Source organism: Otolemur garnettii, unplaced genomic scaffold (assembly GCF_000181295.1).
Source record: "Otolemur garnettii isolate 467f Iridium unplaced genomic scaffold, OtoGar3 scaffold00004, whole genome shotgun sequence".
NCBI classification, from domain to species: Eukaryota; Metazoa; Chordata; class Mammalia; order Primates; family Galagidae; genus Otolemur; species Otolemur garnettii.
This window is the reverse complement of record NW_003852399.1, coordinates 23,327,946-23,350,864: the sequence shown is the minus strand read 5'-3', so window position 1 is coordinate 23,350,864 and position 22,919 is coordinate 23,327,946. Positions and strand designations below refer to the sequence as shown.

The 22,919-nt window shown below is 36.5% G+C and overlaps 1 protein-coding gene and 1 pseudogene across 19 annotated transcripts in view; one reads left to right on the top strand and one right to left on the bottom strand.

Moving 5' to 3' along the window:
* RIMS2 (regulating synaptic membrane exocytosis 2) overlaps nucleotides 1–22,919 on the top strand; it is a 597,279-nt gene that overhangs the window by 164,953 nt on the left and 409,407 nt on the right. The gene's annotated exons all lie outside the window — the stretch shown is intronic.
* Nucleotides 2,995–3,084, bottom strand: LOC111728099 (annotated as a pseudogene).

Here is a 22,919-nt window from a genome sequence, read left to right as displayed (position 1 = left end):
AGGATTTTTTGAATTTCTGAGGGGTCTGTTGTTATTTCATCTTTGCTGTTTCTGATTGATGAGATTAGAGATGTTATTCTTTTTTTCTTGGTTAGGCTGGCCAAAGGTTTATCTATTTTATTGACCTTTTAAAAAAACCAACTTTTTGATTTATTGATCTCTTGTATAATTCTTTTGTTTTCAATTTCATTTAATTCTACTGTAATTTTGGTTATTTCTTTTCTTCTGCTAGATTTGGGATTGGAACGTTCTTCCTTTTCCAGTTGCTTGGGATGTCCAGTTGCTTCCTTTTCCAGTTGCTTGGGATTAAATTGTTAACTTCCTCTCTTTCTGTTCTCTTAAGGAACAGTTGCAATGCTATAAATTTCCCTTGTAGGACTGCCTTTGCAGTATCCCAGAGGTTCTGATAACTCACGTCTTCATTATCATTTTGTTCTAAAAATTTGATAATTTCCTTCTGGATCTCATCTCTGACTTATCTATCATTCAGCATAAGGTTATTTAGCTTCCATGTTTTTGTATGAGACTGCAAATTTCTGTTGTTACTGATTTCAACTTTTATTCCATGATGGTCCGAGAAGATGCATGGAATAATTTCTATTCTTTTAAATTTACTTAGGTTAGACTTACAGCCTAAGATGTGATTGATTTTGGAGTATGTTTCATGGACTGATGAGAAAAATGTGTATTCAGTTTTGTTAGGATGAAAAGTTCTGTAGATGTCTGTTAGGCCCAAAAGTTGAATAGTTAAATTTAAATCTAAAATTTCTTTGCTAAGCTTCTTATTGGAGGATCTGTCCAGCACTGACAAAGGAGTGTTAAAATCTCCAACTGTGATGCAGCTGGGAGAGATCAAGTTGTTCATGCTTGTTAAAGTATCTATTATAACTTGAGGTGCATTCTGGTTGAGTGCATAGGTATTAATAATTGAGATCTCAACATATTGAGTATTACCCTTAACAAATATAAAGTGGCCATCCTTATCATTGCTTACTTTTGTTGGTTTAAACCCAATTGTATCTTTGAATAAAATTGCAACACCTGCTTTTTTCTGCTTTCCATTAGCCTGGAATATAGATGACCATCCCTTCACCCTGAGTCTATATTTATCTTTTAGTGTAACATGTGATTGTGAATACAGCAGATGTCTGGTCTGAGTTTCTGTATCCAATCAGCCATTCTGTGCCTCTTTAGAGGATGATTTAAGCCATTCACATTGATTGAGATTATTGATAAGCATGGTAAAATTTTGGGTATCAAGTTGCTCAAAAGTCCACTAGACATTTTTAATCCTTTTGCAACTGTGGAATTTGGAATTTGGTCAAAAGTTTCTGAGTGAGTTTACTTTTGTGGTGGAGGATTGCTCTGGTTGCTATGGAGGATAGGTTTGAGAATTTCCTGGAGAGCTGGTTTAGTTATGGCAAATTTCTTCAACATGTGAATGTCATTAAAGTATTTAATTTCTCCATCATAGACGAAACTCAGTTTAGCTGGATACAGGACCCTGGGTTGAAAGTTATTTTGTTTTAGGAGATTAAAAGTCAATGACCATCCTCTTCTAGCCTGGAAGGTTTCAGCAGAGAGATCTGCAGTCATCCTAATACTCTTCCCCTTGTAGGTTATGGTTTTCTTATGTCTAACTGCTTTCAGAATTTTTTCTTTCATATTAACTTTAATGAAGTTAATTATGATGTGCCTAGGGGATGTCTTGTTTGGGTTTAGTTGTGCTGGGGTTCTGAAGCTATCTGCTATCTGAATTTCAGAATCCCTTGGCATGTCTGGAAAGTTCTCTTTCATGATTTCATGAAGAAGAGGCTCTGTGTTTTGTGAAGTAACTTCGTTGTCTTTAGGGATTCCTATAAGGCGAATATTAGTTTTCTTCAAATTATTCCAGAACTTTCTGAGAGAAAGATCCGTTTATGCTCTCCATTTCTCTTCATCTTTGAGCTCTTGGGCTTGTTCCAAGGCTTTGTCTTCAGTGTCAGAGATCCTTTCTTCTGCCGTTTCCATTCTGTTACCGAGGGATTCAACCATATTTTTCAGATCTTTGAGGGCTGCAACCTCTTGCTTCAGTGTTTCAAAATCTTTGGTCATTTTATCTTTGAAATAGTTGAATTCTTGAGACATCTTTTGAAAAATTTCTTGAGATATCTTTTGAATAATTTTTTATTTCTAATTTTAATTCCCTCCTTTCTTGATTCTGTTAATCTTATTTGCTATCCAAATTCTGAACTCAATTTCTGACATCTCAGTCATCTGTTTATGGATGTGGTCTTCAATTGCATCTGCCCCATTTTTCCTTGGGGAAGTTGATCTACTCTGGTTATTCAAGTTGCCAGAGTTTTTCCGCTGATTCTGCCCCATGCTTAATTTTCACTGTTTGGAGACCTTGTCAGAACAGTTCAGTCAGTGGCTGCCACTGGGGAAGATGCTGGCTTCTTCTGGTTGCCCAGAGGGACAGGGTGTGTCTGTCGTCTTCTCCCAGTTCTCCGGAGCTGGGGTGACTGGGGGGCAGGGGAATGGCAGCAGCTGGATCAGTCCTAGTTTGGCCCAGCTGGAGCAACCGAGTCCAGGGGAACTGCAGTGGCTGGATCAGTCTGAGTTCAGTCCCGTTCAGACAACCAGGGGGCAGGGGAACAGTGGCTATATGTGGAACACGCATGGCTGGATCAGTCCTGGTTTGGCCCCACTCAGGTGACCCAGGGGCAGGGAAATGGCACCGTCCAGATCAGTCCTGGTTTGACCCACCAGGGTGACCAGGGGTTTGGGGAATGGCAGCAGGGGAGCAGGGAGCGTGGCAAAATTAGTCCTAGTTTGGCCTGCCTGGGCAACTGCAGTCTGGCTGGCTCAGTCCTGGGTGCGTGGCTCTGGGCAGTCCCTGTGGAGCAGAGGACCAATCGGCAGTCAGAGGCGTGAAGGAACAGGTTGGCTCGCTGGCTAGTCCTGGGCTCGCGGGGGCAGGGGATGAACCGGCAGGCAGGTGTGTGAGGGATCACTAGGTGGCTGGCTAGATTGGTGCTCTACACATTCAGAGAGACTTCTCTAGTAACAAACTATAGAAATGATCCCTAAAAGTATAGTCTTTGTTTCATTAATTTTCTGAGTGATTCTTTTGTTTTCAGTTTTATTTATTTCTCAGTTAATTTTGGTTATTTCTTTTCTTCTTCTAGGTTTGGGATTGGAATGCTCTTATCCATTTCCTTAAGAGGATTCATTAGGTTGTTGTTGTGTTCTTTTCCTGTTTTTTGGATGTGAGCATTGAATTTGGTAAATTTCCCTCTTAGGACCACTTTTGCAGTGTCCCCCAGGTTTTGGTAACTTGTGTCTTCATTGTTGTTATGTTTGGGGAAGTTATTGATTTCTTTTTTTATCTCTTCTTTGCTGTCACTCAGCATAAGATTGTTTAGTTTCCATGCCTTTGGGTGGGGATGAAAATTTTTGTTGTAGTTGAGTTCCCAATCTTTATTGGCTTATGGTCTGAGAAGGTAAAATTTCAATAGCATTAGTTTTGTTGAGGTTTGATTTGTATCCTAGGATATAATCTATTTTGAAGAACGCTCTATGAGCTGATGAGAAGAATGTATATTCCTTAGCTTAGTGATGGTGTGTTCTGGAATGTCTACAAAGCACATTTGTTCTAGGGTGGCAGTTAAATCCTTTGTATCTTTGTTTAGTTTTTACTTAGAGGATCTGTCCAGCTCTGTAAGAGGAGCATTAAAGTCCCCTGCTATTATGGTGTTATATGATATCATATAGCTCAGACCAATTAAGGTCTGTTTCGTAAATCTGGGAGCATTTAAATTATAAAAATTATAAATGTAAAAAAGATAAAAATCTAGGGCAAAAAATTGGGAAAAAAAGGTAAAAATATGTATATATTGCCTAGACAACATGTGACATTTTGGGGTATGAGATACTAATCACGCTAATACAGCTGTATATGATAGGGTCTGGAAGCCACTATCTTGCTGAGGAGACCTGGTTCTGTCTTCCTGATTTCTTTTTCCTCAATACCTACAGTGTTGGGAGCCTAAAGCTCATCTCAGCCTTCTTAATAGCAATGCCTTGACCTTTCTAAACAGTGTCTTTTTGCCACGCAGTGGCTTTCCCAGGAAAGTGTGTTTTGTTCAAGTCTACCCATGGGTGGCTGCCTGGCTCAGCAGGTACATCAAAACTGGCCTTTCACTAGGATCCTGCATGCTCTTCTCCCAGACAGCTCTCCCACAATGGCTGTGCCTGGTCAGCAGCCTAAGGATGAGCGCTCTGCTCGCTCAGTGGCTCAGTCTTGACCCCTGTGTACTGTTCCTGATTACTTACTTGCCCAAACTCTCCCATGGTAACTGCAGCAAGTGTGCCCAAATCTCCCCCCCCTCACCCAAATCTTTCAGTTCAAGCCTTCTCTGTCTGAAAACCTCCACCAAACTGGCTGTTCTCTGCTGACACATAAGCACTCTTCTGTACCAGTTCTCAGCTGCTCCTGACCTTTTCATTGGCTCCTGGGGCCTCCTGCTGGCTTCCTTAGCCTCCACAGCAATGTTTCTGGTTGGGGCCCCTAGCCTGATGTGCTGGAGATGTTTCTTCCCGATATCTCTGATGATTTTTAATATTGTACATTTTTTCATATGCCTCTTGGCCATTAGCATGGCTTCTTTTCAGAAATGTCTATTAAGATCTTTTGCTTATTTTTTAATTGGATTATTGCTTTTGTCATATTGATTTTGTTTGGCTTCTTATATATTCTGATTATCAATTTTTTGTCAGATGGATATTTGGCAGATACTTCTTTCTCCCCATTTGTGGGTTGTTCATTTGATGTGATTTTTGTATATGGAGGGAGATGGGGTCTAGTTTAATTCTTCTGTATGTGGATAGTTAGTTTTCTCAGCACTATTTATTAGACTACCCTTTACTCATTGTATGTTCTTGGTAACTTTGTTGAAAATGAGTTGATTATAAATGCTGGGGGTGGTAAGACTGTCTTGGCTACCCTCTTTAATGCCTGTTTCCTTGATGTTATGTTAAAACTAGGTATTCTGATTGCTCACCTCATTTTTTAATTATTAGATGATGTGTTCTTGCATGGTTATTAGTTCAGTTTGGTGTTGCTGTGGGGAGAAGATTGTTAAAGAGTTCTTTTTGGCCATCTTACACTGTCCTCAATAAGCTTCTTTCTCTATGATTTTACTTATTCTGGATATTTCATATAAACGGATTTATATATGTTGCCTTTTGCGTCTGGCTTCTTTCACTTACCATTATATTTTTAGGGCTCATGTGTTTTATAGTAAGGATTAGTACTTCATTCCTAATTATGGCTGAATTATATTCCATCGTTTGGATAAAATATATTTTGTTTATTCATTATCAATTGAAAGTTATTTCAGTTGGTTATGTTATACTTTTTGACTATTGTGAATAATACTGCTGTGAGCCTTCATTCACAAGTTCTTATGTAAACATTTATTTCCCTTCTCTTTGGATATTCCCTAGGAGTGGAATAGCCAGGCCATATTTTAATTCTATATTTAATTTTTTGAAGAATTCCTGAACTGTCTTCCACTGTCACTATCCAATTTGACCTTCCTACTACAAATGTACAAAGATTTCCACATCTTCACTAACACTTGTTATTTTTTGTTTGTTTGTTTGTTTTTCGGATATATCTATCCTTGCATATGTATGATATGGATGTGGACATGAAATGTCTTATTGTGGCTTTGATTTTCATTTTCCAGTAGCTAATGACATTGAGTATTTCTTCATGTACTTAATTAGTCACTTACGTATATTCTCTGTAGAAATATTCAAGTTCTTTTTGCCAATTTTAAAATTGGCTTGTTTTAATTTTTTATTATGGTGTTATGAGAATTCTTTATATATGCCTCTTATGTCATATTTTTTGTCAAATATATAATTTATAAATATGGGTTATTGTGTCTTTCTTCTTCTTTTTTAAAATTTTTCTTAGAGACAGAGTCTTGCCCATGTTGAACTTGAAATTATGTGCTGGAGCTATCCTCCTGTCTTAGCCTCCTGAGTAGTTGGAACTATAGGCATGTACCTCTGTGCCTGGCTTGTCTTTTCATTTTCTTGAAAATGACCTTTGATGTGTAAAAGTTTTAAATTTTGATAAAATTCAATTTAGTTATTGTTTCTTCAGTTGCTTGTTCATTTGGTGTCATATCTAGGAAACAGTTGATTAAATCAAGGCTGTAAGGTTTTATTACTGTTTTTTTCTTTAAGAATTTTTTTTTTTTTTTGAAACAGAGTCTCACTTTGTCACCCTTGGTAGAGTGCTGTGGTATTATAGGTCATAGCCCAACTCTTGGGCTCAAGTAATCCTCTTGCCTCAGTTTTTCATTTTTAGTAGAGATGGAGTCTAACTCTTGCTTAGGCAGGTCTTGAACTTGTGAGCTAAAGTGATTCACTTACCTCGGCCTCCCAGAGTGTTGGGATTACATGCATGAGCCACCATGCCCGGCTTAATCTTAATTTTATAGTTTTAGCTTTTACTTTCAGGTTTTGATCCATTTGAGTTAATTTTTACAGATTGTATTTTTTAGGGGTGCAACTTCAGTGTTTTGCATATAGATATCCAGTTCCGGAGTCAATTGTTTAAACAAATATCCCCATTGAATGATCTTGGCTGTCTTTTAAAAAAATCAATTGACTGTAGATGTGTGGTTTAATCCTGGGCTTTCAATTCTGTTCCATTGATCTATAAGTCTATCCTTATGGCAGTATCACACTGTCTTGATAACGGTGGCTTTGTGATGTTTTAAATCAAGAATTGTGAGTTGTATAAGAGGTTTCTAGTTGTCATTTATATTTCAAGAAGACTTACTAGTATACTTAAAAAGCTAGCCTATACGTAGTCTTTGTCAGAAATGTAATCAACTGTTTATCAAAAGTATAATACATACAAATGGATAATTATCATGAAAAACATAAATATGTTCCTACCCCAATGAAAGACCTTGTTAAGTTTTAAAATCAGTTGGGATAAATACAAAGTTTCCCTTACTTGAACAAATTTGGAAGCTTCTGAGATAAGCTATGCATATTATATTTAGCCAGTTTTAACACACATAAAATCTTAAAATGTGTAGTTTCTGCATTTTGAATTTTATTAAAGTATTTTTATTAGGAAAATATATTGTATAATAATGTTTGAACTGGGAAAGTTCTTACATGTTATTTCATTTTTAGAAAACGGTTTCATGAAGGCATTTTGGATTGTTAAAATTTGCTAAGCAAACACATTTTAAAGATAATGTGTACCTGTTAGATACCTATAGTTAATGTATTAAGTCACTCAAGATTGAATATATCTCACATTTATTCTCTTCCTGGAGAATATATTCTAATTAGGAGATGGAGACAACAAATGAGATAAATAGTTATTACAAAGTATATGTGCTTTGTAGAAAATGAAAATCAAGATACTTAATTTTTGGTGATGTTGGAATTCTAATTTATATGGCCATAAAAAGTGGTAATTGAGCTTGAAAGTGATGAATCAGTAGTGTGTGCATTTAGTGGAAAAGAAGTATAGACTGAAGTAACAGCAAGTACAAAGGTCCTGTGGTAATAGCACGCTTGACATCTTAGAAGAAGAACTATGAAGCCAGTTTTTTTAGGGCAGAGCAAGTGATCATGGAGCTGAAAAGCATGGAATGGTGAGAGATAGGGTTAGAGGGTGAAATTGCAGAAAACCTTTTGGATTATTGGAGGACTTTAGTATTTATTCTGAGCAAAGAGAGAATTACTAAAATGTTCTGAGCCAAAAAGTGACATGATCTCATTCACATTTTAAAAGGCTTTGGCAGTTTTTGAGATAGATGAATGGTGGGAATGGGAAAAGGTAAGATGGTGGCAACTTAGATATATTAGGGTTATTGTAGTGGAGGTGGTGAGACATTATGTCTTTGGAGATACAGGTATTTTAAAAATAGAACCAAAAAATATTTTCTGGTAAAATACATGTGGGATACAAGAATAAAAGATTACTCCAAGCTTTTTAGTTTGAGGCAAACTGGAAGGATGAAGAATTAACTACTATTGGTAAAACTGTGGATAGGGCAATTTGGGGGTGAAGGGCCGGAATTCAGTTTTGGACTTGTTAGTTTTAAGATGATCAGAATACAAATGTAATGAAGCTAGGCTATAAGGCTGTGCTTTTAATTTTGTACTTTGATAGTGTTGTGATAAAGATAGTATATCCTTCTTAGCATAGAAAATCTCCCTTGGGTGGGCCAAATTGGGCTGGCCTTATATTTGGAGTAGGTCAGATTACTGTTGTTATTGCCTTTTAGCAGGGGAGGAGCAAGAAGCACACTTTGCAGTAAGAAATCTGTTTAGCAGTCCATGGCTTCTGAAAATTTATTTGCAAGAAACTGTGGAGGATTTCATTAACCTTTACATTTTAAAGAATTACTGATGGAAATAGGAGAAAGAAGCTTTATACTTTGAACTTTAAAAATTTTCTCATCCCCCTCAGAGTTCTAGTGATTTCAGTTATGACCATTTTCCTTAATATTTCATCATCATTGTGTCTAGTTTTACACTTCCGTTTTGTTCAATTTGGATAAAGCATTGTCTTTTTTACTTTGTAAATTTTTTAATTATTATATCTGGTCCCCTTTATTTTATAAGATATGGCTTTTGGAAATTTTCATATTTCAAATAGTCACTTGACTAATTTCAATAGTCACTATTTTAATTGAAACATATGTGAATATGTTTTGTATTTAAAAAAAATTGAACTTGTTTATTTCCTCCAATTGTAAACCATGAATACTTTAATATTACTGAAATTATTTATAGTTCTATAATTAAGCATTATAACTTGTAAGTTCTAAATGATAGAAAAGGAAACTGTTAACTAAGTATGTTTGTATTTATCCTGTTGAATCTTTGAACCAATCAATATGCAATGAGAAATAATTATTTGAATTAATATTACCTTTTTTTTTTTTTTTTTTGGATAGAGTTTTTTTTTTTTTTTTTTTTTGAGAGACAGAGTTTCACTTTGTTGCCCTTGGTACAGTGCTCACAGCAACCTTAAACTCTTGGGCTCAGTGATTCTCTTGCCTCAGCCTTCTGAGTAGCTGGGACTATAGGCACCCACCACAACACCTGGCTATTTTTAGAGACGAGGTCTTGCTCTGGATCAGGTTGGTCTGGAACTTGTGAGCTTGGCAATCCACCTGCCTTGGCCTCGTAAATGCTAGGATTATAGGCGTGAGCCACTGTGCCTGGCCTACATTTTTTTTTGCAGTTTTTGGCTGGGGCTGGGTTTGAACCCACCACCTCCGGGCATATGGGGCCGGTGCCCTATTCCTTTGAGCCACAGGTGCTGCCCCCCAGCCTACATTTCTTAATGTAGAATAATGATACTCTTTCAACTCATTTTGTCTTCTTTTTTCTTTTTTTTTCCTTTTGCAGTTTTTTGGCTGGGGCAGCGTTTGAACCCATCACCTCTGGTATATGGGCCTGGTGCCCTGCTTCTTTGAGCCACAGGCACTGCTCTTTGGCTTATTCTTTTAATTTTACTACAAGTACTATACTTTTTAATGGAAGTTTAATTTATTTCTTAGGAGATAAAGCAGGTTAACAATGTATCAATATGCAGTGAAACCAGTTGGGTCAAATAAAGTGCTATAGCACAGACTAGTGGCAAAGCCTATTAACCAAAAAATGTTTACCTTGTCTTTTCTTTAAAAATACCTGGAGAAATTTAACCTTAAAAATGCTTTTCTGAATTAAAGTAGGATTTGAAAGTTATATATTTATTATGAAGGCAGCAATAAGCTATTCTTATTATAAACAATGTGTAATTAAATGCTTCACAATAACTAATTTACCTTGGAAACCATTCCCTAATTTTTGATAAAATTTCATTGAGAACAGAAAATTTCTAAAATCATTTGGTTATCTTTGATATAATTTTCTGATCTCTTTATCTCCCTATCCCATTAAAAAATACTGAAAGAAACAAAATTATATTTTAAAAATTATATCTAAAAACCATTCAGTAATTAGTTCTCAATTAAGAAATATTTATTAAATACATGTACATTTACCTCCACTGTGATTATATCAATAAATATTTTCACTAGTCCCATTAACCTTTATTGGTTCCTAGTTTGACATTCTTAGTTACACATAACCATCTTTTTTCACTGTTTTTCTTTATCCCCCCTTTAAATTTTAAATATTTAAAACATGTCAAAAATTTGGAGAATTTTACCAGCCAATTATACAAATCTAACATTTTGTGTAACATTTCTTTCCATTTTTTTAAGAGAAACAGCAATTATTTTGAATACTTATTTTATGTATATTTTTGTTTGTATAATTTATACTCAAAAACTGCTAAACCATATATGAAATTATTTTGTGGGCTTTTTAACATTATATCATAGGTATCATCCTATATTTATTTTTCTTTAACTTGCTTTGTTTAACTATGTATTTTGAGAGTTAAGTCTAAATTTAGATTCATCTAAATCTAATTTTATTCATTTTGACTGTTGACTATAATTCTGTTGCTTGGATATGCTACAGTTTACCCATTGTGGTATTGATTTAGTTTATTTAATTTTTTCCCAGTATTAACTATGCTCAATGTATGGACATTTCTCTTCATGGCTTCCTGTGCTTGCTTGAGAATTTCTGTGGGGTAGAAGTAAGATTTCTGGGTCATAGACTACAGATAGCCATTTTTAGTTCACTAGATATTGGAGGATGGCTCTCTAGACTGGTTAAAATAATTTACAATACTGAAAGGAATGTTTATACTGGTTGGTTCCTTTCCTTTTCCAGTGCTTGGCATTGTCAGACTTTTTTTTTTTTTTTTTTTTTTTTTTTGAGACAGAGTCTCACTTTATCGCCCTCGGTTGAGAGTGGTGACATCACAGCTCACAGTAATCTCCAGCTCCTGGGCGTAGGCAATTCTCTTGCCTCAGCCTCCTGAGTAGCTGGGATGACAGGCACCCACTACAATGCCCAGCTATTTTGTGTTGCAATTTTGGCCAGGGCCAGGTTCAAACCCACCACCCTTGGTATGTGGGGCCAGTGAGCCATAGGCACTGCCCCATTTTCAGACTACTAAATGTTTCCCAACTGATGACTGTGAAATGGTAACTCATTGTTTTAATTTTGCATTTTATGACTGAGGAAGTTAACATTTATTTAGCACGTATTTATTGTTCAGTTGTGATTGCATATATTTTACTATAGAATTGCATATGTTTTACTGTGATGTTTTGTCCTTTTCTTATTTAATATGGGAGTTCATTTATTCTGAATGCATGTCTTTTGTTAACTTACATACATTGCAATAAAATTTCTCCCAGACAATGGTTTCTCTTTTTACTTTACTATTCACAAGTGTTACACAGTTGTTACTATAGTATAACTTATTTTTTAATAGTTTGTGTTTTTGTATGTAGGTCAAGAAATCTGCTTTTCTTTTTAATTTAATCATGTCCCATTTATTTATTTATTTTTGTTGCTTTTTGGCTCTTAGTTATAAATTCTTTGCCTGAGCCAATATTTAGAAGAGTTTTTCCTACATTTTTTTCTAGAATTTTTATGATTTCATGTCTTACATTTAAGTCTTTTATCCATTTGAATTAATTTTGGTTAGTGTTGAGAGAGAGGGGTTCTGTTTCATTCTTTTCTAGCACCATTTATTGAACAGAGTCTTTTCCCCAGTATGTTGTCTGCTTTGTTGGAGACCAAAGTAGGTTGTAGGTTGATGGTTTCATAAAGATTTTATTTGTTCTACAAGTTTTACCTTTCATATTTTCGTGTCCAATCCATTTGGAATGAATTTTTTTCTTATGGTATGAGGTGGGAAACTGATTTTTTTCCCCTAAAATGGGACAACCAGTTATTTTAGCTATATTAGTTGGAACAGTGCAATCTTTCTCCACTGATTTGTAAGGTCAACACTGACATATGTGAGAGTCTATTTCTAGAGCTTCTGTTATCCTCTATGTTCTAGTTAGCATATTTCTACTAATGCCCATACCATCTTAATGTCTGTCACTTTACAATAAGAAGAATGAGCCTAGCTTAAACTGTTATTTCTCTTCAGAATTATTTTGATTCTTCTTATCTTTGGCTCTTCCATATTCATTTTAGAATGGGCTTTAAAAAAATCTATGGAAAACATGGTAGGAGTTTTGATTAAAATTGGATTGAACTTTATAGATTTAATTTGAACTTTAGAGATTCAATTTAAATTGAACTTTATAGATTTTATTTTACTGATATCCTTGTGGCAGTTAGTAAATCTCTCCACTTATGTAAGTCATCTTTATAGGTCTTTTAATGAAGTTATATATTTTTTAATGTGAGTGTCTTGCTTTCTTTTTAAATTTAAGATTTACTCATAGGACACTTCTTTTTTAATTTACAGGATTCTTATGTATTATTTTTTTCTGTAACAGGTATCTTTAAATTTTTATTTAAGGTTTTGTAATTGATTATTGTGGTACATAGGAATGCTATTTATTTTGTTTATTCATCTTTGATCTGGGGAATTCATTGAGCTCTTTCACTAGTTTGGCTGTAGATTTTGTTTGGATTTCTATCATAATGAAATTAATGTTCAAATATGGACAGTTTTCATTTTATCTTTTTTTTTGTGTGTGTGTGCATGCATGACGGGGTGGAGGGGAGAGAGAGGAAGAGAGAGAGATAGATAGATATGGATATTCACTAACTAGGCTAGTGTTTATGGGACAGTATTGACTAGAAATGTTGATACCGAGGATGTGTAGTACATTCTTGACTTTGAACCATTGCATGGGGGGTGGTCAGGAACTGATCCTACCAATATGTTTTTTCTTTTTTAAAATTATTATTATTTTTCTTTAAATTGTAGCTGTGTACATTAATGCAGTTATGGGGTACAATGTGCTAGTGTTATATACAATTTGAAATATTTTCATCAAACTGGTTAATAGAGCTAGCTAGTTATTGTGTTAAGACAACCAGTCAAGTTATCTTAACTTGACTACTTGTCACTGAGCTAACCAGTCAATAACTAAGAAAAGAACTAATTTTCTTAGTTATTGTGTTAAGACAACCCGTCAGTAAGTTAGTTATTTTCTTAGTTATTGTGTTAAGACATTTATATTCTACACTTAGTAGATTTAACATGTACCTTTGTAAAATGCACTGAAGGTGTGGTCCCACCAATTACCCTCCCTCTACCCATCCTTCTCCCTCCCCTTCCTCTTTCCCCTTCATCTTGGGCTGTAGTTGGAAGTGTGGGTGCTTATGAATTGGTTTTATAGTAGGGCTGAGTACAGTGGATACTTTTTCTTCCATTCTTGAGATATTTTGCTAAGAAAAATATGTTCCAGCTCCATCCATGTAAACATAAAAGAGGTAAAGTCTCCATTTTTTAAAGGCTGCATAATATTCCATGGTGTACATATACCACAATTTATTGATCCATTCATGGGTTGATGGGCACTTGGGCTTTTTCCATGACTTAGCAATTATGAATTGGGCTGCAATAAACATTCTGGTACAAATGTCTTTGTTATAAAGTGATTTTTGGTCTTCTGGATATATATCTAGTATATCACCTTCCTAGCAGTGTAAAAATGTTTCCTTTTCTCCACATCCACACCAAAATCTATAGTTTTGTGGTTTTGTGATGTGGGCTAATCTTACTGGAGTTAGATGATATCTCAGAGTGGTTTTGATTTGCATTTTTCTGATGATTAAGGATGATAAGCATTTTTCATGTGTCTGTAGGCCATGTGCCTGTCTTCTTCAGAGAAGTTTCTATTCGGGTCCTTTGCCCACTTTGAGATGGGATCACTTGTTCTTTTCTTGCTAATACGTTTGAGTTCTCTGTGGATTCTTGTTATTAAACCTTTGTTGGAGATATAACCTGCAAATATCTTCTCCCATTCTGAGGGCTGTTTGCTTGCTTTACTTACTGTGTTCCTGGCTGTGCAGAAGCTTTTTAGTTTGATCAGGTCCCAGTAATGTATTTTTGGTGTTGCTTCAATTGCCTGGGGTGGGGGGGGAGGTCCTCCTCATAAAATATTTTCCCAGGCCAATTTCTTTTTTTTTTTTGAATTTATTAATAGTTTATTTATCACTCATATTCATAGTTCAGGAACACAAGTCAGTGACAGATGTCTATGTAAATCAGCCCAAAGAAATTCTTTGTATTTCAAAATTATTTGACGCTCTGAAAGACACCAGTCTTCCTCATCTCCTCAAAATCTTTCATAGAATCATAATTCCTGTAGAAATCTGCATATGCCTTCTTTCTTGGTTCAGCCACAGCAAACTTATAGAAAACTGCAACCCCCAGGGATACAACAAATGCTCCAACAATATGAATCTGCAGGCGCCTGGCTAAGAGGCTACACATCTGAGGTTTGGCCAGAGCACTGGAAGCCATGGTAGTTACTGTCCTTGATGGGTTGCTAACCTCAACGCATCCTTCCCGGCTGAGGTACACACAACTGCGGTGCCCAGGCCAATTTCTTCAAGTGTTTTCTGTGCACTTTCTTCTAGTATTTTTATAGTTTCATGTCTTAAGTTTAAGTCTTTTATCCAATGAGAGTCTATCTTTGTTAATGGTGAAAGGTGTGGGTCCAGTTTCAGTCTTCTACAGGTCACCAGCCAGTTCATCCAGCACCATTTGTTAAATAGAAGTCTTTTCTCTACTGAATGTTTTTGATTGGCTCATTGAAGATCAAATGATGGTAAGTAGCTAGGTTCATTTCTTGGTTCTCTATTCTGTTCCATATATCTACTTCTGTTTTTGTGCCAGGACCATGCAGTTTTGATCACTATTGATTTATAATGTAGTCTGAGGTCTGGTAGAGTGATTCCTCCTGATTTGTTTTTATTTCTGAGTAATGTCTTGGCTATTTGAAATTTTTTGATTCCATATAAAACAAAGTATTATTTTTTTGAGGCCTTTAAAGTATGACAGTGGCGTTTTAATAGGGATTACATTAAAATTGTGTATTGCTTTGGGTAGTATGGACATTTTAACAATGTTGATTCTTCCCAGCCATGAGCATGGTACACTACTGTAAAAGGAATAGAGTCCTTGACTGTTTTTACAGCTTCATTATTGTTGGTATATATAAAGGCTATAGATTTGTAAGTATTGATTTTGTAACCTGAGATGCTGCTGTATTCCTTGATCACTTCTAAGAGTTTGTAGTTGAATCCCTGGGGTTTTCCAGATATACAATCATATCTTCTGCAAAGAGTGAAAGTTTGATCTCCTCTGACCTTATATAGATACACTTGATCACCTTTTCTTGCCTGATTGTGATGGCTAAGTCTTCCATAACAATGTTAAAAAGCAGTGGAGACAATGGGCAACCTTGCCTGGTTCCTGATCTGAGTAGAAATGATTTCATTTTAACTCCATTCAATATGATATTGGCTGGGGTTTGCTGTTGATGGCCTCTATTGGTTTAAGAAATAAGTGTCCCTTCTATACCTATTTTCTTAAGTGTTCTGATCATAAAGGATGCTGGATATTATCAAAAGCTTTTTGTGCATCAATTAAGAGAATCATTTGGTCTTTGTTTTTTATTTTGTTTATGTATTATATTTATAGATTTATGTATATTGAACTATCCTTAAGACCCTGGATAAAATCAGCTTGGTCATGGTGTATAATTTGTTTGATGTATTGCTGGATTCTGTTTGCTGGGATCTTATTGAATATTTATGCATCTATATTCATTAAAGATATTTGTCTATAATCTTCCCTTGTTGGGTCTTTTTCTGGTTTGGGGATCTGGGTGATATTTGCTTTATAGCATGTGTTGGGAAGTATTCCTTCTTTTTTTATGCTTTGGAAAAGGTTATGTAATATAGGTACTATTTCCTTTTTAAAGGTTTGGTACAATTCTGATGTGAAGCTGTCTGGTCCTAGACTCTTCTTCTTTGGGAGATTTCGTATAGTTGGTGCTATTTCAGCCCTTGATATAGGTCTGTTCAACATTTCTAACTCTTTCTGGGTAAGTCTAGGAAGGTGGTGTGCTTCCAAGTATTGGTTAATTTCTTTCAGATTTTAGTATTTCTGTGAATAGAGTTTTTTGTAGTATTCATTAAGAATTTTTTGAATTTCTGAGGTGGCTGTTGTTATTTTGCCTTTGGTATTTCTGATTAATGAAATTAGGGATTTTTAATTATCTATTTCTCAGGCTAGCCAAGGGTTTATCAATTTTGTTAAACTTTTAAAAAAAAGAACTTTTTGATTCATTGATCTTTTGAATAATTCTTTTGTTTTTAATTTCATTTAATTCAGCTCTAATTTTGGTTATTTCTTTTCATCTGCTGGGTTTGGGGTTGGAGTGTTCTTCTTTTTCCAGTTGCTTGAGATATCCCATTAAGTTGTTGACTTCTTCTCTTTCTATTCTCTTAAGGAAGACTTGCAGAGGATACTGCAAAGGCAGTCTAATTTCCCTCTGAGACTGCCTTTGCAGTATCTCAGAGGTTCTGATAATTTGTATCTTCATTATCATTCCTTTCCCAAAACTTGGTAATTTCCTTCTTAATCTCAATTTTGACCCAACTATCTTCTAGCATAAGGTTATTTAGATTCCATGTCTTTGTACGAGCAGATTCCTGTTATTGTTGAGTTCATCTTTTATTCCATGATGATCTGAGAATATACAAGTAATGATTTCTGCTGTTTTAAATTTACTGAGTAACCTAAGTAACCTAATTTGCTTTGTGACCTAAGATGTGATAAATTTTGGAGGATGTTCCATGGGCTGATGAGAAGAATATGTATTCACTTTTGTTAGGATTAAATGTTCTGTAGATGTCTATTAAATTCAATTGTTGTATGGTGAAGTTTAAGTCCAGAATTTCTTTGCTTAGTTTCTTGTTGGAGGATCTAGCCAACACTGCCAAAGGGGTGTTAAAATCTCTGACTATTACAGTGCTGGAAGATGTCAAATTGTTCATGTCTGTTAGGGTCTTTATAAATTGAGGAGCATTTTGGTTGGGTGCATAAATGTTAATAATTGAGATCTCATCATGTTGAGTGTCTTCCTTAACAAATATGAAGTGACCATCCTTGTTTTTCCTTACTTTTGTTGGTTTAAAGTCTAATGTATCTGCAAATAAAATTGCAACCCCTGGATTATAGTTGTCCATCCCTTCACCCTGAGTCTATATTTATCCTTTAAGATAAGATGAGATTCTTGTATGCAGCAGTTATGTGGCCTGAGTTTTTGTATCCAGTCAGCCAACCTGTGCCTCTTTAGTGGACAGTTTTAGCCATTCATATTAATTGAGAGTATTGATAAGCCTGGTAGTATTTTGGGTATCAAGTTTTTTGAAAGACCAGTTGATAGTTTTAATTCTTTTGCCACTGTGGAAGTTGGGATTTGATCAATAATTTCTGAGTAAGTTTACATTGATTGTAGAGCATTGTGGTTGTCATTATGGAGGATGGGTGTGAGAATATCTTGAAGAGCTGGTTTAGTTATGGCAAATTTCTTCAATGTGTGAATGTCATTAAAGTATTTGATTTCTCCATCATAAATGAAACTCATTTTAGCTGGATATAGGCTCCTGGGCTGAAAGGTTTTTTTTTTTTTTTGAGCGTAAATGTTGATGACCATCCTCTTTTGGCTTGGCAAGTTTCAGCAGAAAGATGAGCAGTCATTCTAATATTCTTCCCCTTGTGGGTTATGATTTTCTTACATTTGGCTGCTTGCAGGATTTTCTCTTTCATATTTACTTTGGTGAAGTTAATTATAATATGTCTAGGGGATGCTTTATTTGGATTGAGTCGTGCTGGGGTTCTGAAACTGTCTGCTATCTGAATTTCAGTGTCTCTTACCATGTTTGGAAAGTTTTCCTGTAAAATCTCTTGGAGTAGAGCATCTGTGCTTTTCAGATCAATCTTACCACGTTCAGGAATTCCCATAAGGCAAATGTTTGTTTTTTTGGAGTGGCCCCACAACTCTCTTAGGGAATGATCCATTTTTGCTCTCCACTTCTCTTCCTTCTGAGCGGTTGAGAACATTCAAAAGCTTTGTCTTCAATGTCCAAGATTCTTTCTTCTGCCTGCTCCATCCTATTACTGAGGGATTCTACTGTATTTCTCAGGTCTTTGAGGGATGCAAATTCTTGCCTCAATTTGTCAAAATCTTTGGTGATTTTATCTTTGATTTCATTGAATTCCTGAGCCATCTTTTAAATCATTCTTTGAACTTCTAATTCCCATTATACTTCATTTCTGTTAATCTTATTTGCTATCCAAATTCTGAACTCAATTTCTGACATCTCAGCCATTTGTTTATGAATAGGATCTCCTGTTGCACCTCCTTTGTTGTACCTTGAGGGAGTTGATCTACTCTGGTTATTAATGTTGCCTGAGTTTTCCTGCTGATTGTGCCCCATGGTTATTTTTCACCATTTGTTTAGAGAGGCTGGTAAGGTGGGATTAAATTGAGGGTTCCTGGAGTTGTAATTAATCAGCCCTTTACCAGAGTGCCGGGACTGGTGACTGCGGCTTTTCCCCTAGGCTTTACCTAGGTCCCATTTAGTACTACAGCGTGAGACTCTGGGGACCTGCTTGGTATGATGGGGCTAGGTGGGTCTGTCTTGTATTTAGCTAGACTCTGACCAATTCTAGTGGATCAGTGACTTTGGGTTGAATTCTCAGCTGAAATTTGTTTCCTTGGAATCCCAGCTTGCCTCAGCAGGGGTGATGCAAACCTATTAATCCTCTGTCAGCTCAGCTCCTGATCTTCTGCTTTATTGGGTTGGTTCTGGCCATTATTTCTCCCTCTGGATGGGAGCCTCTGCTGGCTACAGTTGGCCATCTTGGCCTCTTCTGCAGGAGTTTACCCAGTGTTTTATTTTTGTGTTTGTTGTTCCACATAAACAAATATAGAAAAACAAAACAATAGTGGGGTCAGGGACATACTGTGGTATGTGATGGTAAAGGGATTTTTTTTTTTTTTTTTTTTTTTTTTTTTGAGTCAGAGCCTCAAGCTGTCCCCCTGGGTAGAGCGTCGTGGCATTACAGCTCACAGCAACCTCCAACTCCTGGGCTCAAGCGAGTCTCTTGCCTCCGCCTCCCAAGTAGCTGGGACCACAGGCGCCCGCCACAACGCCCGGCTATTTTTTGGTTGCAGCCGTCATTGTTGTTTGGCGGGTCCGGGGTGGGGCTTTGGGCCCCCCCCCCTCGGGTGTCCGTGGCTGGCGCCTTAGCCGGTCGAGCCACAGGCGCCGAGCAGGGATTATTTTCTTATCTTTGATTCTTAAAATAAAATAGGATAGGGTTTTTATATTAATAATTATCCTTATATTAATAATTATCCTGTAGCTCAGTGGCTAGGGTGCCAGCCACATACACCGGAGCTGGCAGGTTCAAATCCAGCCTGGGCCTGCCAAAAAATAATGACAACTACAAACAAAAAAATAGCCAGGTGTTGTGGTGGGTGCCTGTAATCCCAGCTGCTTGGGACCTAAGGCAAGAGAATTGCTTAGGTCCAAGAGTTTGAATTTGTTGTGAGCTGTGACGCAACTGCACTCTACCCAGGGTGACATGATAAGAATCTGTCCCCCCCAAAAAATTATCCTTTATCAGGGTAAAGTATTGCTGATTTTTATTTCTTGTTTGCTAGATTTTGTATTATTTTCAGATATACCTGGCTTTTTATGAATGCTGAGTGATTTTTGTATATCTGTAGATATAACCCCATTTTAAAATCCATTAATGTGTGATAAGAGTCAAGTATAAAGCCATTTAGAATCTCCTCTTTCTCTCTCATCTTTCTCTCTCTATTCTTCCTTCCCCTTGAAGTTACCTATTCCTTATTAACAATTTCATCATTGCCTTCATGCAGTCTCTGGGATCTCTAATCCAGAACTAGATCTTCATTAATGAATTGGGGTTTTGCTGCAATCTTGATATTGGCTTTGTTCAATGTCAAAATAACAAGATTATCTCACTTGGTTGAGTCCACAGCTCCATTGAAGCAGCAGATTGAGAAGCTTTCCACAGTATTTTTTTCAGACTCTATTAATGAAGAAGGCCTCAGCTATCAAGAAGTGAATCTAATTTTCCATTTCTCATTTCACATGGAGCACTTTTGGTTCTGCCATCCCCTGAGAGCTATGCTCTCAGCTACTGGTACCTACTTTTTGGCTGGGAGTACAGCAGGCTTGACGCTTTAGCTCTGCTCATTTCCTTTCATTTTTATTTGTAATCTGAAGTTATGGGTGTAGAAACAAAAATCTTCCTATTGAAAGCTCAGGTTTATTATGTGTCATGAAAGAAAATGCTTCAGTGTTTAGACATAAAAACAGGGTTTAGGGAAAGTAGAGAGGGGGTAAAAGTTTAAGATTAGGCAGAATGATAGGGCTTTTAATTCTTTATAATTTCTCTGGGGCTTTAAATGTTAAGTTAAACAGTGTGGGATTTTTTTTTTTTTTGCAATTGTGTATTTTGTTTTGATAAATAGTATTGCATATATCTAAAATTTTTAGTAATACTAATGGCAATAAAATGTAAGATTGTATTTTCAGCATACTTGTCTACAGTCATTTTTTTTTTGAGACAGAGTCTCACTATGTCACCCTTGGTAGAGTGCTGTGGCATCACAGCTCACAGCAACCTCAAACTCTTGGGCTTAAGCAATTCTGTTGCTTCAGCCTCCTGAGTATCTGGGACTACTGGTGCTCGCCACAATGCCCAGCTATTTTTAGAGACAGGGTCTCCAAACTGTGTGCTTAGGCAATCCACCTACCTCGGTCTCTCAAAGTGCTAGGATTATAGGTGTGAGCCACCATGCCCAGCCTTGTCTTTAGTTTCTATTACCATTTTCTATCCTTTAATTATTATTTAGCATTTCAAAGTGTCAAAACTTTTGAGATGGACTCATCATATTAATTATAAATCTGTTGAAATTACTACTCATTTCTCTAATTTAATTGGTTGAAGTTGGTTTTGGTTATGTTTTGATAATCCTCTTGTTGCCAGAAGTTCTTTCTGCAGTAGATTCTTGACCTCAGGGATTGGATATATGAACCCATGGACCACAGATCAGTGGTAAGACAGGATTTATTAGATAGGAATGAATATAGAATGAATAAAAAGCATCAGAGCTTCTGGCAGAGAGGAAGTGGGAAGTCTCAGCATGGGTCCTTTGTCTAGGGATATAACGTCTTGAGAATTACAATTGGGCAGGTCTTTGTAGATGGGAGACACCTTTTCAATGTTAATGATAATATTAACAAATGAATGAATGCAGTCCCTGCACCTGGGGGCAGAATGGCAGGGCATCCCTTCAGAAGAGATCTGGTACTTAAATGAAATTGCCCAGGCCTAGGAAATAGAGGTTCCCTTGTCCAGCCCTGAATGGGGGAACAAGGTATCACTCTCTTGGAGCATACTCACATAGTAAATAAATCCCTCAATAATTCTGATAGTGCTATTTTCTTTTCCAAAGGAAATACATAAATAGTAACATGCTTTGAATAATCCTAACCCTTTAAATAGCATGTAAAAGTTCAACCATAGTGACAGTTTCTTTTTTCAGCAATCCTACTCTTTGTTCTGCTTTCAGTTAATTTTGCTATATTCAAAATTTGGCACTTTCAAAATCCTTTATGTATTATTACCTCAGGATTCCCTTCTATCCTCGTCCCATCCACAACTCCCATCCAAAGCTGCAAAATCAACCATTTTATTAGGAACCAGCAGCTCCCAGGAGTTTTCTCTCTGGCTGTGGATCTGGTCTGTACTTTGTACGTAGGCAAATATTAATACCTACACATATCTGACAGTGGTCAAATCTTATATAATGTGTATATCTTAAGAGTCTTCCAGTTTAGATTCTTTTATGAGTATAGTATGAGTAAGCTGACTTCTTTTTCCTATTAATGCAATGGATGGCATAAGGGAAGTTATGAATGGATGACCTTGGAAGATGGAATCTCATTACTATGCCTAAGGGCACTTGGGGAAAGAATAAGTCGAGGAAATGCCCCTTCTGTCCTTGTGAGGGAGGAGAAAGAAGGTAGAGGTAAGGGGACAATCAGAGGTATATTCCAATCTCTTTTTTTTCAGGCTTCGACGGAGGAGTGGGTTGTGGTTTGGTTAAATTGAATGACAGCTTTTATCTTCTTAATATTTGAGATTCTCAGAAGGAAATAACCCCTCAGGATATCTTAGTACTGTTGGGACCCAAAAAGACGCTGCCGAGAGACCACCTTGCACACATGAAAAGTCAAGGAGGGTTTTTATTTCTTTCAGGCATATGTTCTGGTCACTCCCGCTTACAGGGTGGTTGCAAGGGAGTGGCTCTGAAACAATGGCCAGGGAAGTTTTTATACACTTTCTCGCAGGGTACTATGGGTTGCAATAAAATGCTAGGGAAGGTGGCTGGGGAAGAAGTCAGTGTCTGATCACCTATTGGTCATTGGGGAGGCCTGGGTTCTGACTGGTCGACTGTCCTTCTATGATTGGAGTCTCCACCAGGTTTAGCAGTATGTGAATTTCTGATTGGTCGTTGCTACCTGGGCTGTTTACCTGATTTACGGCCTGTGCCTGCTGTGGAGCTTCCTGCGGTCTCTTCAGTACTCATTAAAGGGCATAGGTACTTCAGCATGAACTTGTAGTGCATCATGATAAGAAAGGCCAAGGAAAGGTCAGACTTGGCTTTTAGAACTGTCCTTTGCTCCAACATGGAATAAAGGACATAAAAATAACTGTATGTCCCTGTCACAATACCTACTTAAGTGAGAAGAGCCTAATGGATTTCTTATGCCATAAATGAATAGAGGATTAAGACACTAAGAGAAGTCAGCTGTGCCTGTGGGAAGTGAAGTGAGATCAAATTAATAGTGGAGTACAATAAGTTGAGAAGAACCAGGTT